This window comes from Canis aureus, chromosome 4 (assembly GCF_053574225.1).
Source record: "Canis aureus isolate CA01 chromosome 4, VMU_Caureus_v.1.0, whole genome shotgun sequence".
NCBI lineage: Eukaryota > Metazoa > Chordata > Mammalia > Carnivora > Canidae > Canis > Canis aureus.
In genome coordinates this window covers 36,577,444-36,592,309 of record NC_135614.1, presented here as the reverse complement: position 1 = coordinate 36,592,309, position 14,866 = coordinate 36,577,444, and positions in this window count along the sequence as shown.

The window sequence follows — 14,866 nt, the reverse complement described above, 5'->3', positions numbered from 1 at the left end:
CGGCCCGGGCCCGACACGCCGCCGCCGCCGCCCGCCCGCGGAGCCAGCGCCCGGGAGGCGCCCAGGGGCGGCCGGGCCCGGAGGAGGTCGCGGGGGGCGGCGGCGGCTCCGCGCACTGGCCCGCCCCGCAGCCCCGCCCCGCCCCCGCTCGCGAGGCCCCGGCCCCGAGGCCCCGCCCGCTGCCGCCCTGGCCGCCCCGCCCGAGGCCCCGCCCCGCTGCCGCCCTGGCCCCGCCCCCGCCCGAGGCCCCGCCCCCGACCGCCGCCCTGGCCCCGCCCCCGCCCGAGGCCCCGCCCCCACGGCGCCAGGGCTGCCCGCACTGCACCCCGTCCCCGCGGCCCGCGAGCCCCGCCGTCCTTCCCGACCTCAGGGCGGGTCCCCCGGCCCGTCCCCCCGGCCCCGCCCCCCTCGGGCCCCGCGCGTCCTCTGGCGACCCGGGCCTCCCGCTCTGCCCAGGTGCCCGTCGTCCCGGCCCCCACCCTCGAGCCCCCTTGCTCTGGGGCCGCCCACGTCGCCCCGGCTGGTCCCCCGCGGTCCCCCTGCGCGCCCGGTGCTCCGAGCCCAGCACCGCAGGGTTTCCTCCTCCCAGCTCCTCTGTCGCGAACTCGGAGACGACCCGGGTCCTCCGCGGCCCCGCACCCCGCACCCCCGCCCCCTTGCTCCCCCCAGCCCTCCCCCGCCCCCCTCCCCCCAGAGCCTTCCCCCCTCCCCCCAGCCCTCCCCCCCCACCCTCCCCCAGAGCCCAAGCAGGTGGACGCCATCTCTGGAAAAACGGGTTCCCCCACCCTTCCCCTGCCCCATCCTCACCCCCACCTTCGCCGGGGCCCCACCCCACTGCTGGCCCTTCAGTCTCCAGCCTGCCCGCACCCCCGCACCTACATCCCCCAAACGCCCCCCACCCACGCCTTTCTGCTTCCAGCTCCGGAAAGGTCGCCGCCGGGAGCACCTGCTCCTGCCCCCTTTCCCTCTCCGTCCCCCAATGTCTGACAGCCACTGGCCTGCCTAGGGTTCAGAGAGGTGCCACCCACCCTGGCCTGCCCCTGACCCCGTTCAGCTCCCGGAGGTTCCTGCCACCCATCCTCCCTCCTTGTAAGAAGAGGGTGCGCGTCCCTGGCCCCGTCTCTGAGAACTGGGTCCCAGTGTTGACTCTGGACTCCAGCTCTGGGGACCCCTGGTTTGCTGCACAGCCTTCTGCCGAGGGGTCTGACCTCTTTGGTCCCGTGCTCCCCACACACCCTCCCCCCGCCACCCCCCCAGCCAGTGCCTCTCTGCTCCTCCTGCGGTTTGGGAGAGCTCAAGGCCCGGCTCACGTCTGCAGCCTCACCCAGCCCTGCCCAAGGCCAGAGCATCAGCAGAGGGTCAGGCGGGAAGCCCCTTGCCCCAGCGCCAGGTGGAGAGTGGGAAGCCGGGCGGAGTGTGCACCATTCCCCTCCTCCCCCCAGCCCCTAGCCTGGCGCCTGGCCTGGTCCCAGAGCAGGGGTGTGCTGAGCACGTGCAGCAGGTGTGGCTGGCACACGCAGCCACCCCCACCCCCCACCCTCCCGCTGCCCTGTTCTCCAGTGCGGGAACCCCCACACCCAGCCTCAGCGTCCCCATCTGGAGCTCTGAAGGGCCCTCTTCAGATTATCTCAGAGCCAAGGAGACAACGGGGACCACCCTGTCACCCACAGCATTTGGGGCCGCAGGTCAGGCCCTCCCACTTCCCTGCTGACCTTTAACACAGACATCCATGCCTCCCCATCCCCACGCCGTCCCCCTGGGTTCCCGCTGGCTACGGGCCTGGCAGGAGGCCTCTGGCCCTACCTCCTCTGCCCCCCCACTCCCCCGCCCCCATGGTCGGCTACAGCTTCAAACTGGAGCTCAGTCCTGGTGGAGACTCACTCCCTGAGTCCCGGGAAGACTCCCACTGGCCCTAAGCACCCCTTTCCAGTGGGTCTGCAGAGCATCCACCCAGAGTCTGGCACCTGGCTCCAGGGGGAACGGGATGACCATGATGAGGCCCCAGGCCCTGTCCTCCAGCACACACCGGCTGCCAGGGGCATCCTGCCCCAAAGGAGGCACAGGGGAGACTGTGCTGAGGCCACCAACCCTCTCCTGCTCCTGCCTAGCGATGAGGGCCCCTCCTTTCCCGTCTCAGGGTCTTACCCACATTCCCTTTTTAGGGAAACCAACCGAGCCCCGAGAAGGGACAGGCTACCTGGGGTTACAGGGAGAGTGGGCTCCGGTCCCTGCGGCTCCCAGATCCCTGGCCGTGAGCCAGCCCTGAGGACCTCGGCGGGTGTTCCGGGAGGGCGGCTTGGCGTCGGGTGTCCGCCTGCGGTGGGGCGGCCGGGCCACTCAAGCCGCCGGGGTCTCTGAGCGCCCGCAGGGCCCCGGCACCTGGCCAGCGGGTCCTCCTCTTCCTCTCCTTCCAACGGTGGCTTGGCGAGAAGCTTCTCCGGCTGTGGCGGCCACCCAGGGGAGCCAGCCTGAGGCAGTCGCGATCCCGACTCCCCCACATACTCCCCCCTCCGGCGGCACTGCTCCCCTCTCTGGCCTCGGTCTCCTCATGTGCACAGTGACAGCAATCCCCCCTCCGAGGCCACGGGGAGGATGGGGCTGCGCAAGGGTCCCCCCAGCTCTTGCCGTTGTCAGCCACTTGACCAAGGATCCCCGAGCTCCTCCAGTGTGGGCTCTGCAGGCTGTGGGGCGGCTCTGGGCTTGGCAGGACTTGAGGCTCTGGTTCAGGCCCTGGGGCCAAGTGCCACTTCTGGGGACTCAGAACCTGATGGAAGAGGACAGCCAGGAGGCTCAGGAGTTCAGCGGGGCCGGGCCAGGACTCGGGGCCGAGGCAAGCAGCACACGTGGAACTCCAGGCTCCCGGGCTGTCTGGGCATCCGCCTGCAGGGGTCCCTGAAGTCGTGGAGTAAGTCGGGTCCTCAGGGGGAGCGAAGCGAGGGTGGCCTCCCAGGCGGCAAAGGCCTGAGCAGCAGCCAGAAGGGACAGGGGAACTCGGGACATTCCTGGGACGCGGGGGGCCCCGAGCCGCTTCACCATGGTTCCGGAAGCCGAACCCCCGCAGCGCATGGCTGGGGGCGGGTGTTGGGCCAGAACCCAGGACGGCCGCGGGCACACGCTCTTCGAAGCAGGACCGTAAAGGGGAGAATAAAGGGGGGGGTCACCCGGCAAGGGACGTGCGGTCAAGAGAGATTTGGGGGTTTCGTTCTGGTTGTTTGGTTTCCTTTCTAGGATGCCGCATCATGGAGCAGGAGTCCTTGATTTCAAGTGACAGAGAACAATTCGGGGTCAGATAGAAAGAGAAGGTGCTGGAAGACTTGGGGGAGCTTAGGAAGGAAGCTAATGTGGAGTGCTAGCCTTGCTCCCCAGGGTGGGAGCCTGGGGACCCCAGGCCCCAAGAGCAGGGGCTGCTCCACAGTCTTGCCCCGTCCCTGCCTCCGAAGGAAGGATTCCAGGTTTTTCCTCCTTTGTTCCCGTTCAAGGTTCAAAGCCTCAGGAAGTAGGAGCTTGTTTGGGGAGATGGGGCCACGTGCCTCTGTCCTTGGAAGGCAGGGGAACGCTTCCCAAGTCTGTCTCCAGGACGACCACAGCCTAGCAGGACATTTCCCGGGTTGGGGTGGGGGGACGGGGCCAGACTGTGATGGGAAGGAGCCGTGGGGAGGGACTGGCTGGGGAGCCGGGAGGGGACCAATGGCCAGCGGAGGTCCCGGGGGCTGGGGCCTGGAACCTGAGAGGCGGGAGGAGGCGGCTTCCCTCTAGGTGGAAAGCGGGAGGACTGAGGCCATGCACCTGGGTAAGCCCCGGCTGTGAGCCTCCAGACTCTGCTTTGTCTGTGGAGCAAAAGGGAGGCTCTGGTGGTGACGGGGAGGGAGGACGGAGGGGAGTGGGGGCAGCAGAGGAGGCTGGTGGGGGCGTCGCGGATGGGCGCCCAGTGGGCGGTGACGGGCAGTTTCAGCTCAGGCCACCGTCACGGGGATGCGCGACTGAGCCCCCCGCGGGCTCCGGGCTGTGCGAGTCTGCTTGAGGTTCTCTCCCTTCCTCTCCTGCCCTGGGCCCTGCGATAAAAATAAGAGAAAAATAAAAAGCGACGGTCGTCACAGAGAGGGAAGGAGCCTGGGTGGGTCACCCAGATGCAGCAGAAGCCTGCTGAGCCTACGGGGCAGGGGGCAGGGAGGGCAGCAAGACACGGGAGCAGCAACAGCTCCCCCAGGCAGCAAGTTCCAGGCAGGCCTGGGGAGGGGGCAGGGAGCGGGGCCTTGGAGCGGGCGGGGGCCAAGGCGGGCCAGCGGGGGTGCAGCCCTGGCTGACCAGCGGCCACGGAGTTCGAATCCAAGTTACTCCGCCTGTGCGACCCCATGAATAATTGCGTCTCCGCTCTTTAGGTGGTGCATGAACTGGTGGAAAAGGCGTCGGAAGAGAAAGCTCCGTCCTCCCCCGGAGGACTGGGTTACACACTCTGCGGAGTGAGTCCGGAAGCCATAGGTCGCGTGTGGGAAAGGCCACCTGGAAAAGAACGGGGCGGGGGGGGTCACAAGAGTCTAGGACATTTCTGAATCAGGTGGCCACCCGCTGCGGTCGGGTCACTGACTCGCCCCCCAGCCGGTGTTGGCTAGACCAGAGCCCTGGATCAAAGGGCTGATGCGGTGCCGTTTAGGCAGACGGGAGGGTTTTTTGAATCCAGCTTAAAACCAAAGACTCAGAGGAGGCGGGCACGTTTCCCTCCGGGCCAACGTGTTGCGCGGTCAGGCTCCCCTGGTGGGAAGCAGGGCAGCTGGCAGCCCCGAGTCCAAGCCCCTGAGCCAGGCCTCACCAGCCCGCCCGGCCACCCAGGCCACTGGAGGCGCAGCCCTTGGACCCGCCAGCCTGGGGCACCTGCGCTTGCCGGAACCGTGGGGGCCCTGAGCTGTGCTGCACAGCCCCTCCTGGACCACTGGGCCTTGCGGACAGGCCAGCTGCTACTGCCAGACCAGGGGGAGAGGGACCCGAGCTGGCCCGAGGCCCAGGTGGCCACAGGCGGCCACATCCTGCGCGTCTCAGAGACAAAGCCACTGGACAGTCCCTGTGCCTTTTCAGCTCCCCGCAGCCCCGCATCGGGTCGCCTCAAGGCAGACACCGCCAGCTGCCCCAGGACCATCCTCCCCCCACCTGGGGTGACAGCACCTGCCCCAGACTCCGTGCCGCGTGTCGCACTGGTGCCTGGGCTCCGGCCCCCAACACATTGGCGGAAGAGACGTGTGCAGCCTCCGCTGCGCCCTGGGCCGGACTGTGCCTCGGTCCTTCCATCCCCCGGCCGCAGCAGTCACCGTTCACCAGGCCGCGTGGGGCCCCCAACGTGTGTGACCAGCAACAACAGCCACAGAATCATCTGGACAAACGAGCATCAGGAGAGGGGAAGAGAGTGAAGGCCATGGTGCCCTGGGTGCTGGCGGCCCGAGGATACACCCCAGCGGGTTGGGCCTTGGGCCCCCGGCAGCATCCAGCACCCCACAGTGGTCTCGGCGCTGGGCATGACCGAGCTCTGCAGGCAGGACAAAGGGACCTCAGGCCGTTGAAGCTGCTGTCGGGCATCCGCCGGAAGGAAGGCCCGTGCGTCTCATGGCACCCCAAACAGGTTCTCAAGGTGCCTGTACTATTGACGGGAAGCCCGAGAGCCTTGCAGGCTGCGCGAAGGTGGCACATACAGGCCTCCCACGGGACCCTGGAAAGGCACCTGTAGCTGCAGGAACACGGGGGGCACTCAGAACGGGGGCGACTGTGGGCTACCTCCTGCCACTCTCGGGAAAGTCCCTCGTGGGCCAGCAGGGCAGGGATGGGGCCAGTCCCTCATGGGCCAGCAGGGTGTGGACGGGGCCAGTCCCTCATGGGCCAGCAGGGCGTGGACGGGGCCTTCCCATCTCAGCTGAGCGACCCCGCTGGTCAAGGTCGGGGGGTGGTCGGTGGAGCGCAGAGGCCGCTAGCCAGCTGGCCAGAGTCTGTAGGCCGCATCGCTAAACGGGTGCCCGCGAGGAGACCTGGAAGCAAATGGGCAGAAAGCCCACGACGACTGTGGGGAAGCCTGTCCGCTCGGGCAGCGCGGGCCCGGCCGGGACGAAGCCTTCGCTGTGACGCCTGAAGACGCAGCCTCCGCAGGGCTGCCTAAGGGGCGGGGGAAATACTGTACCACAACCTGAATGTGATGCGTGGGTGAACTATCTGGAATTACGATAAAAACGTGAAAGAAAAAACCAGCTGACCCCTCGGCAGCAGCCCCACACGGCGGGAAACGGGCTGCGTAACTGCCAGCCCAGGAGGTGCACGCCTTCCGTGCCAGGGTCCGGCCGCGTGGACAGAGGGCACCAGCGGGGCCGGAGGGACAGTCCTGGGGAAAGGGCCGTCGTCCTGGGGACTCACGGTCCCGGGAATCTTCAGTTTCTGCCCAGCGGGACTTGCCGATGGCGACCCACCCCCCCACCCCCACCCCCCCCGTGGCCTCAGCAGGGGCCCATTTCTCCTAGTGTGGACGGGGCTCCCTGGTGTGTGGCCTGTTCTCGCGGGCCGTCCTAGAGCGCGGGTGACAGCGGCTCGTACACGAGTCTGCCGAAGGAGCACGCGGCCAGGCTCAGGCCAGCCACCGCGTCCCGCCACCCCGGCCCCAGAGACGGTCCCGGAGACGAGCAAGCGTCCCACTCAGAGCCAACGACGCGCAGCAGGGTCCCTCTGGGAGTCCCAAGGAAGACGCTGCACTCCCCGGGGACATGCGGGGCCTGAAGCCACCGTGTGACACAAAGCTTGGTGCTGCAGCCAACCCGGAGGGTGACCTCGAGGTGAAGATGTGGGGAGCAGCAAGGTCCTGGCACTTCGTCCAAGCTCGCGTGTGGCTGAGGCCAAGGCTGGTGTCCTTCCTTGACTTCCCAACCATGGAAGCCAGGGATGACCCTCCTTCGTTCAAGCTGCAGTGCGAATTAAACTCCCACCCCTTGTTACCCAAAGCGGCCTCGGTGACAGTGTTGGGCAGTCTGGGAACAGGACAGGGGCAGCGTGGCAGGCAGACGGCCGCGGCCAGCCCCACAAGGTGAGCCGGATGCCCCCAGCAGCTCGTTTGGGAGACCTGGATGTGTTATAGGGACGCGTGTGTGTCTGAGCTTGAACCGGAAAGTCCCCAGAGCTCTCAGGGCAGCCCAGCCCCAGCCCCGCTGCATTGCTTCCCGCCCGGAGCCGGGGCTGCCCTCCCCCGCAGCCTCGGCCCCGCTCTCCACCGACTGGCACCCTCCAGGGACACACAACTACGGCCCCTCAGATACCTGGAACCATCGAGGCCCCACCCCTGCCGCTGGCTGCCTCGCCCCTGCCATCTGTCCCAACGCCCGGTTCAAACCAGACAAATCTGATAGACGTGGGTCACCTTCGACGCCGAAGGACAGCACGCACCCCGGCCAGCTGACGGACGCAGCTCCTAGGTCAGGAGCCCCCTCCCCAGGGTCACATGGTCCAAGACACGGCCACCTACCCGTTGTCCCCCAGCCGGGGCAGCCATCGCTGCTGAGCTGTCGTCCACACAAAGATGTCACACGAGCCACCACTCTGGCGTTGGGAGGCGGCAGCCCACCTCCAATGGGCTAAAGCACCCAAAGGCCCCGAGTGGGGCTCTAGTGAGTCAGCAGCTCACGGCGGTCGGGTCTGCGGGACGCGGGGGGCAGGGACATCGTGAGAACCTGGCACCTCCCGCGTCTTGGCCGGACTGCCCTGCACGGCGGGGCCTCAGCAGCCCCCGGGTTGTGTCCCGCATCTATCCGTCCGCAGAAACGGACTTAAAGCATCGGGAGTAACACCGCGTTGCTGTGTGAGCTGCTGTTCCCGCCACCCCTAAACTCGAGGCCTGGGTGACGGTAAAGGAACGTGAGCTGCGGCCCGGCTCTCAACCCGTTCCCATAGCCGAGGCAGTGTGAGGCCCTGAGCGCTCGGCCCTGGGTCAAGCTGAACTCTGGAGGTAAGGGGTCCCCCCGTCTCAGAGCACGAGATGGTGCTCTGAGACGGGGGGAACATGCGGCCTCAGTCGCCAGAGGAAACACAGGGGACACGCGGCACAGCAGCCGCCCACCGCAGTCTGCACCTTCGGGGGTGCAGCATCCACGCACATCCTCCCTCCCTGGACGTCGTCGAGAAGATGTTCTCGCTTAGGATAAAGCCGGTGTGCCACACGCCGCCGAACCCGCCCCGTGGAGGAGCCCAGAGGGAGCAGTGCCACGCGGAGCTCCAGGGCCCAGGGGCGGGACCCATGGGAGCCACTCTGCGGGGTGTGACCGGGTGGGGGGCAGCCGGGGGAGGGCGGCCGGGTCAGCACCCTGACGGCAGCCCAGCTGGCCAGCTCCCCCCACGCTTACCCGGGGCCTCTCGGCCCACTCGGGGCGCCCTGGGACACGCCCGGGGAGACCCACCGCTCAGACAGTAACGCTGCCGCCAGAGGCCTCCCGGCGGGACAATGAAGCGCCAGGCAGGTACCTGGGGCCCCGCGGGGCGAAGCCTTGTGTCCTTCGCGCATCAGCAGGAGCCGCTTCCCTTGGGAGCCCAGGCCCCTCCCGCCCCCTCCCGCCCCCTGCCCGCCCGTGGGACGAAGCTTTGGTGGGCAGGACGGTGGGAACCGGGCACCGCGACTTGGAGTGTCCCCCACGCCACGTGTGCTCAGACTCCACCCCCAGGGGCTTCGCGCGCCCACTCACGCCCACCTGGGAGGGGAGGAGAGCCGCCCCGCCCCGCCCGCTCCCGAGGGCCACTGCCCCGTCTCTCTCCTTCCTCAAAGATGCCCGGTTTCCGGGACGATGGGGCCCGGGCTGAACGCACCCGCCCAGCTTCCCTGCGAGTAGGGCCAGAGGGAGACCGACTGCGTCCTGAGCAATGAGGTGCGGAAGGGAGCCTCGGGGAAGGACGCCACATGACGCCTGGGGACGCCACAGCCCTGCTGTGAGCACAGGACAGAAGCCCCGCGCTAGGGAGGCGAGGACCAGGGTGGGCGAGCCCGCGCTCTGCCTCGACCCAGGCTGCGGGGTCCAGGAGGACTCTCGGGTCCAGTCGTGGCGTCGTCTGGGGTGTGCATTCCTCACCCTTCACTTTCACTGCTTGAAGTTTCTCAAAACTCCGGTTCTGCCCATTTAAAGACTGTACGCTCGGGCTTTAGCCCGCAATGACTCGCGCTGTGGTGCATTGGTCCATGCAGGCCTCAGGTCCAGGCTCAGCCGATGCACCGCCCTGTGTCCTTGAGCGGGTGACGAAGGACATGTAACCAAAGCTCTTCGAGCCTGTGTTTCCTCATCTGTAAAATGGGAATAAAATTGCCGTGACGCAGACAGCCGTTTCCCTTACTCACCTCCTACCGTGGGACGGAAAAGGGCAGACGCCCACCCTCTTGGTGCCCCTGGACACCAGCCCCCATGGCCTGCCCGGCGATGTACAGGGCAATGTGCCGGGGCTTCCCGAGGAAGGGACGGGCGTGAGTGACGGGCACACTCACTTCTTCCTCTCCTGCCTTTGGACTAGGTGCTGGAGGACGCCCAGCGTGGGGCTGCGGAAGCTCCCCGGCCGTGAGGCGTCAGGCGGGGAGGGAGACTCCCGGGGCCCGGCTCTTGGATAGGAAGCTTCAGCGGCCAAAGCAAACCTGCAGCCGTCTGACAGCAGATCCCCCAATAATCCCCTATCTCCCCAATCCTAAGGCCCAAGCTCTCCTTACCTCTAACACCTCCCTCCCTGTCCCTGTGTCCCTGTCCCCTTTCCCTCAGGGGAAATCAAGCCACGCGTCACCACCGGGTTGATGCTGAAGGACTGTTTCACGGCTCGGCAGGATTCTTCTCAGATGCCGGCAAAGCGGCGTGATAATGGTGCGTTTTGCGACCGATAGCATCTTAAGGTCATCGCAGTAGGAAAGCGAAGCCTCCTTGTGGTGAAGTCCCGGTAAGTCAGGTTTTCCATCAGACCAAAGAACTGCTAACTGGGGAATGTACCTGCTGCAGAGGGCGGCTGGGAAGGATGCACGCAGGTGTGCTGCGCACGGAGGGAACCTGGGGTAGGTTCTATTTAAAGGGAAGGTACTTTGTCCCGGCCTCAACGTGCCGTTGGCCCAGCCATAGACACGCGCAGCCTCTGAGAGACACAACTGTTTGTCGAGAAAATAAGCGCAGGCAGACGGGGAGTTCTGGGCTGGACCACACAGAACTCAAAGCAGGTGCCGACCTCATATCACTTGAAACTTTGGATTCCAAACGGAGACACACACTCGAACTGGCTCGGGGGCAAATGGGCAAAGTCCGGGGTGTTCCGGCCTCGACGGGCTCTGAGTCGGACCCGCGACGCCGTGGCTCCGGCCCCGGGGCACCAGCGGCGCAGGGCACGCTCCGTTCTCAGCTGGGCTCTTGGCTCAGGCAAGGTCTCCGGTGAGCTTCCAGGCCCTGGGAGGCCCGGCCCGGCGCTGCCAGGAGGCGGGTATCTGTGGGCCTGGCCCGTCCTGTGTCTGTCTGGGTGGCCCTGAACCCGGCACAGCAACAGCGGGGGGGAGCCTCCGAGGAGCCAAGGCAGAGGGAGGGGTCAACGCAAGCAGCGCCGGAGGAGGGAGGGGGCTGTCGCAGAACACACAGGCCACCATGTCAGCAGCAGGACAGGGGACGGCTTCTCCTCTCTGCCCCTCAGGCCACCCCCTCCCAGGCCTCCCCTCACTCACAATGAAGGCTGGTGCAGGGAAGACCCAGCGAGGAGCTGTGATGAGGCCACGCACCCCAGGCCACTACCCCAAGGCGTGTGGAGGGGACAAAGGGTGCAGCTCTCCGGAGGGGAGCCCTGCTCGGCTCGTCGCCCCAGCCTCACTGGAGCCACCGAAAGTGGAAACCATGTTTCCGCCCCACTTTTGCTGCTTAGGGAATCTCCGTGGCACTCACCCACGAGCTTTCCTAGCGCCTCCCACGTCCCGGGTCCATGGGGCTCGGCTGACAGGCCGAACCCACTGTGCACAGGCGCTCCGGTGGGTTTGCACCCGCTGCACAGACCCCAGGGCCTGCACCAGCCGCCTCCGCCACCGGGGCAGGCTTTCCTCGGCCACAACCCCGCCTCTGCTAACGCTCTGGGGGCCCACACAAGTCCGCGGCCAAGCTCGAGGCCACGCGGGAGGGAAGTGTGGCTCCCGCCAGGGGCTGTGACAGCAGCGTGACATCCGGATCAGGAAGAGAGGACTTGAGACCAGAAACTTAATCTACTGCAAAAGGTAAACCAAAGATTTGCATTCCCCATGGGCACGTGTCTGGATTTGTTCATCATAGAGAAAGCTCCGCTCTAAGCCCTGAGGCCGACCAATGGCCTTGTTGATCCGTGGTCCAGGGAAAGGAGGAGGGGCCAAGGGAGTGCTGAGGCCACCCGGTCCCACCTGCAGGGAGCCGCCACCCACATGCTCCCTCCCTGTCCCTGTGTCCCTGTCCCCTTCCCTCAGCAGCTGCCCGGAGTCATCCTCCCCCACGCATGAGTCATCCTGGAGTCCTGGGCTCGGAGCTCGGAGCCTGGAGGCTTCTTTCCTGATGGAGACAAAAACTGCTCTAGGCTCTAGGCTCCGGGACCTGGAGGAGGGACCCAGAGGAGGGACCCGGAGGAGACTTGCTGCCGGGCACCTGGAAAGCCTTTAGCCGCTGTCCCTCGGCCGCCGTGCCCGCCTCGCCATACCCAGCGGCAGAGCCGTGCTTCCCTGATCCCAGCAGGTGGACCATCCCAGCTCTCGTCCCTCCTCAGCCCCTAGAAGGTCCCCCTCCCTGGGGGGTGCTCCCATGGTTCTGGGTACAGCCGCCCGTGCCCGTCAGTCCCCCCGGGCCTGCCCCCTGCCCCGGCCTCGCCGCCTGTGTGCATCAGCCTCCAGGTGGCTCTTCGATTCTGCGACATTCTCCGGTGAGACACGAGGTCCTGGGGAGTCCCTGAGGCTGCGTCCACAGGAGGGGGAGCTTCAGAGGAATCCCGAACTCCTGAACCCCGGGGTTGCACAGCAGGCTCAGAGCAGGGTCCAGGCCAGGGCTTAGGAGGAGGTGGGCTCCAGTCCGCTCCCGGGGGGAGACACCCTCCCTCCAGCTCCGACCTGGCCAAGGATGGCGCTCTCCCCCCCCCCCCCCCGCACGGCCTGGTCCCCCAGGGTGGGCTGAGGCTGGTTCTCCGCCACCTGCCTACCTCCGCTCTTCGGAGGCTCCTGTTGGTTTACTTTTTAAAGATCTTATTTATTTGAGGGGGAGGGAGCGTGTGCACAAGCAGGGGAGACACGGCTCGATCCCTGGACCCCGGGGTCACGCCCTGAGCCAAGGGCAGCCACTCGGCCGCCCCTTCACGGCTAACTTCTCAGCATCTTTGCCGAAACATCAACTTAACACCTCGATACGTGCAAACAAAACTTTTTAAGAAGCATTTCCCAGCAGCGCCGAGGGCTGGCCCTGTGCCTCCCGGCCTCCGGTGCCGAGGAAGGCTGGCCAGGTCAGGAGCCAGCGGGCGCCGGCCGTGTGTTTCTTGGCGCAGCCTTCATCCTGCTCCGGGCTCTGTTCCGCGGCGATGAGAGACGACGGTCCCCAGACAGGCTGGCTCTTAGGGTTAATTGAAAGTGGCCTTTCTCATCAATCACCCGCTGCCCTCAAGTGTTAACACGGCAGGCGCAGAGGCCTCAAGGCCTGGGGCCCTGCCATCCTCCCAGGGAATGCTCTTACCAGGCGAAATGCGACTTCCTTTTGGCCTCAGAAAAGACAAACCGGGTCTGCCGCTGTTTCCAGATTTTCCAGCTCCCAGAGACCCGGGGAGGAACAAGACCTGAAAACAGGAAGCAGGGCCGGGCTGCAGCCAGGCCTGGACACTGTGGATGGAGGGGAACCGGCCCCGAGGCTGCGGCCCTCGGCCTGCTGCACAGCCGGCCCACGGGGAACGGTCTCGGGCCTTGCTTGGCCTCTCCTCTCAGCTGGCCAGCAGGGGAAAGGAAGAAGGGGTAGGGCAGGGGCGCCCCACTGTTTCCAGGTGGTCGGCAGAGCCCCGGATTCTGTTTGCTCATCGGAAGGCGGTCCCCACCCCGCAGGGCGACACAGCAGGTCTCCGGAGGCCGCATGCGACAAGCCTGCACCCTCACACCCCAAACACGAGCGGCAGGAGAAGCGATCTCCCCGACACCTGCCCTCATCTTGCAGGAGAGGGAACCAGGGTCTGCGCTCAGTGGGCCGCGGCGTGAGGGCAAAGGCCCAGCCACTGGTCTCCAGGCCCAGCCAAGAGCTTGCGGGGGCCTGCGATGCGGAAGCTGGGGGGGGGAGGGCAGCGCACCCTGGGGTGCAAGCCCTCCAGCCCCGGCCCGGATGCTGCGCCCAGTAAGACACGGCTCCCTGCCTTCATGAAGCCCCATCAGCTGGGGAGGGAGACGCGGGGTCACACAGGCACTGGGTGCGGCAGAGGGGTGGCAGCGGGGTCCTGCAGGGTGAGCCTGGAGGACAGCTCGGGGTGGGAGCTGAACATGAGGAACAGAGAGGAAGTGGGTGCGGTGTCGGGGTTAGAGATGCCGGCCGGGCCGGAGAAGGTGGTGGTGAGGGCGTTGGCCTGGAGGGAAGCTGCCAGGAGCAGGGGGAGTGGGGAGGCTGTGACAGAGCAGCCAGCAGGCCTGGGAGCTCAGCAGGAGGCTGGGGCGGCCACAGGCACCCTTTGGGCAGAAGCACCCACTCGCGCAGCCGGGGGCTAGCCAGGGGCTGGGGTGGGCCTCGTGAGGGGTCCCCGACACTGGTTGCGTGGGCCTTGCTTGCTGCCTGTCCAGGTGGGGGCCCCCTGAGCGCCTCAAGCAGCAGGAGGGAGGATGTGAACCCCCCCGGAGGCTGCACGGACGGGGGGTTCCAACAGTACCCCCGTCCTGCCTCGGCCCTGGGACCCGGTAACCTCGCCCGGCAATGGGAACCCCGCAGGCCCGAGCCCCCTCTCCTAGGCATCACCAGCCCAGCACGAGCAAAGGTCCGAGCCCCAGGCCCTCCAGACCCTGCAGCCAGCGCAGTGGGTGCCAGGGGAACGGCTGGTACAGGGGCCGCCTGGCCTCCTGGCAGCCCGGGGTGCAGAGGACAGACAGGCCCTACTGGGTACACACGAAGGGACCCCCTTCACCCGACCGCCCAGGGAGGACCCCCCAGGGCACCACCCATCCCACCTGCGCCCTGCCAGCCCAGTGGGCTCCGCGCCTTGTCCACTCAGCCTCCTCCGTGGGGGGCCAGGTACGGGGGCCAGGTGAGCGGGGCCGACTCGGGCTTGGGACGCGGCCCTCAGAACTGTCAGACAGGCCGACCCACCCCACGCACGTCCATTCCTTTCGGTCCCACCTACGACGCGGCCCCAAGTCTCACATGCTTCCAGCGGTGCCCCCAGGGATGCTGTGCCGTGTCCCAAGGGGGTGCATGTCCTCCCCTGGGCGCCGCCAGAGCCCACAGAGGAGCGGGAGGCCCTGCCCCAGCCTCGTCACCCGGCGCCGCCCCTGCGCCCCGGCAGGAATCCGCACTGTGCCGGGGCTGCGGGTGCCCGGGGGACGCAGCGCTGCCGAGTCACATGGTGCACATAGCCTCCCCCCAAGGCCTGGCCACCATCCTGACCCTTTCAGCCCAGAGGGCCCTAACCCCACCAGACACTGTGCGGGTGCTAAAGGTCACGGTCCCAAGCGGCACAGCTGGCGAGGGTGGAGCCCAGCGGAACCAGGTTGGGGGCCGGGAGCCTGGTGGGCACCAGCCTGGTGGGAGAGGGCGGGGGGGCAGGTGCAGGCCCTTCCATCAGATGCTTCGGCGACCGCCTTCGCCCGACCCTCCCTCCCTACCCTGCACCCCCACCTCCCTCCCCGTGCTCTCCACACCCCGACCTCCCTTCCGGCATCCACCCACCTCCC